The following is a 2,711-nucleotide window of genomic DNA, read 5'->3' as shown; positions in this document are numbered from 1 at the left end:
AAAAGGTGCCACAAGTCAACTCTTTATTTTGGTTAAATTACAACGCTGATCCTACACACGTCTGTTCAAATGAGTCTGAGTATTTCCATGCTGAAAACCTGCCCTCTGTAGGTGTCTGTTGTCATTGCTATCAGTTAGTCATTGCTGCCCATCAATTCAAACCAAAATGAGACCATAATCATTTATTCTTCCTTGCATGTCTATAGGTCAGTGGGGGCAGTTTTGCTGATGTGGACCCACCGGACCCTTCCCTGCAATTATGAGTTACAGGAAGTCAGGGGGAGCTTCGTTTCTGATCTAATTCTAAATTGTTCCCCTTCTGCCTATAATTCCGGGCTTCTTAACAATGTTCATTCTAATAGGGGCGTTTTTCTTTACTGCACTACTCCTGGGCCAATGCAGACACTCAGGGAGAGTGGGGATGCAGTCACTGTAAAATGTGTGGTCACATGGAAAAGTGGAGAAGGCTGGAGCCATTCCTCACAAATCGACCAGACCATCAAAGTCCAACTTGCCCATTATGGTTCTCTCTACCTTATACTTCATCTAGAAATTATCTGAACAAAGAATTGTGCAAAAATACATCCTCAGTGAGTCCTAAGATACTCGGGTGAACGGTTGTCAAGTCCACAGCAGAGCACAAGTTTTTGTTAGTTGCCCAGTCACTCCAGCTGGGTCTCAAAACACCACTCCCAGGGCATTAGGGCAGTAAACAGTAAAACTACATTTGCTGTTCTTGTGTTTCAAATTAGGATATAATTCATTTTACAAGGACCCCTTCCCTCCCCCAAACACACCCCCAACAAAGTGTCCTCGACGGTAGTCACAACCCGGAGTAACGCATTCATGACGACACCTACAAGCAAGGACTTCGGCGGGCCTCAAAATGAATTTTTCAATGCAGAAGCAGCAGAGGAAAGCCTCGTACTGGGCTGCCTGTGCACCTCGTGAAAAAACAAAAACAAAAAAACTGTCCGAGTGTAGCAAGACGGGCCGTTAACGAATCACACAGAGTTCCTCCACAAGCTCTATCAAATCTCAAACCCTACCAAATCAACCCCTTGCCCTCTCTTTCCCTGGAAATGCACCTTTGCCCCCACCCCACTTCCGCCCTTTCGCGGTCAAACCGAGGGTCCTGCTTCGTGGACGCTGCCGGGAAATCGCAGTTTAGTATCTTAAACACGAGGCGCGCACGCACGCACGGGGCTCGTTTTGCTTTTCTTTTTGTATTTCGATCACTCGGTGGATATAATCCACTCCAGCTGCAATAGCAGCAGCAGCAGCCTCCTCCACCCACCCATCCATCCATCCATCCATCCATCCACCCACCCATCCACGTCGTTGCCCGGGCGGAGGGCGTGGCTGGGCGAGCTAGGGGGCGTGGCTCGAGCTGGGCCCGCCCCCGGGCGCGCGCCTCTTACGTCACTACGCCGCGCCCGGCTCCTCGGCGACTGCTAGCTCCGGCGCGGGCGGCTCGGCCGCCGAAGGCTGCGTGCCCGAGGTAGGCTCTGCCTCGCCGGCTTCTCCCGTGGAGGCGGCGGCGGCGGCGGCGGCGGCCGCGGCCGTGCGCTCGAGCGGTGCCGTGCCTGCGTGGGGTGCGGGCGGGCCCCGGGTCTCCCGCCGGCCCGCGCCCGCGCTAAGGCGGCTCCGGGCTCCCGGGCTCCCGGGCTCCCGGGGCTCCAGGGCCGAGCTGCGGGCGGCGGCCTCGGGCTTGGAGGAGGAGGAGGACGGAGGCCCCGGGGCCACTTTCCGCTCGGCTCCGCTCGGCTCCGCTGGCGCTGAGCTGGACGCGGCTTCCCTACTCAGCGATCCGCGGTGAGGAAGGAAGCCCGGGGGACCCGGGTTGCCATTCAATCCGGCGGAAGTCCGGCGGGCCGGCCCCTGTCCACAAGTTGGTTTCTGCGCGTCAGTTCCACTTGCCTTCCTGAGGTTTTTGTTTTTGTTTTTTTTTTTTAAGATGGTTTGCAGCCCGCCGTGACCTTTTGGTGGTCATGGTTGTTGTGATTCCCCGTCGCGCTTCGTAGGGTCGATGGATGAGTCTCTCCCGTTGCACGCAGTTACTACACAAAACGCGAGGTTTTGGGACCGTGCCTCTTTCATTTGTTTACTATAATGCCAAGCAAGGCGTTTAGTTTAGGGCTGTGTCCTACCTCCTCGCGTTTCGTGATATTACTCTATGTCATGTGTGCCCATTCAGTACTTTCAAAGTTAAAAAAGAGGAAGTCCGAGAGCAGAGGTCTTTAAATTAGTCAGCTGCGGTTTTTACAGTAATGAAAGGAACACGGACGCCAGTGACTATTTTTTATTTTTATTTTTTTTAAAGTGTTTAGTAATTTGCAGCCCTTTCACCTACCTTTATATTTTCTTTGCAGGGTGGAACTACTCTGCCGTGGTCAAACGCTTCAAATGGGAATAAAGGATCGCATTTCCAAGAAAATGAGGATGAATAAATCGTCTCTGCTCTTAAAAAGGAAGACCACATTAAACTTACATGTAAGTTAAAAGCTTGGATTTCTAACAAGTGTTGCTAAGTGAGGTTGCTGATTGGGTTCTGTGGTGTTTATAGGTATGCATTTAAAATTGCTCAACTGGTAAAGTGCTTATCTGCAATCACCTGTGCAGCTAGTCTTGTTGAATTGGTAAGCTTCAGGTGCGTTGAGAAGACCCTGTCTGGAAAAATAAGGTGGAGGTTGACCACCAGGGAACTGTGT

At 52.1% G+C, this 2,711-nt stretch overlaps 1 protein-coding gene across 1 annotated transcript in view; it reads left to right on the top strand.

Annotated features, from left to right (window-relative positions):
- Positions 1 to 1,457: 1,457 nt before the first annotated feature.
- The window catches only part of Nipa2 (NIPA magnesium transporter 2), a 23,858-nt gene continuing 22,604 nt past the window's right edge, over positions 1,458 to 2,711 (top strand). Inside the window, exons 1-2 of the mRNA XM_051174286.1 lie at positions 1,458 to 1,501; positions 2,373 to 2,493. The gene's annotated coding sequence lies outside the window, so the exon portion shown is untranslated. The remainder of the gene's footprint in view (positions 1,502 to 2,372; positions 2,494 to 2,711) is intronic.

This window comes from Phodopus roborovskii, unplaced genomic scaffold (assembly GCF_943737965.1).
Source record: "Phodopus roborovskii unplaced genomic scaffold, PHOROB, whole genome shotgun sequence".
In the NCBI taxonomy this organism is placed as follows: Eukaryota; Metazoa; Chordata; class Mammalia; order Rodentia; family Cricetidae; genus Phodopus; species Phodopus roborovskii.
The sequence above is the reverse complement of the archived record's forward strand: the minus strand, read 5'-3'. Positions and strand labels throughout refer to the sequence as shown.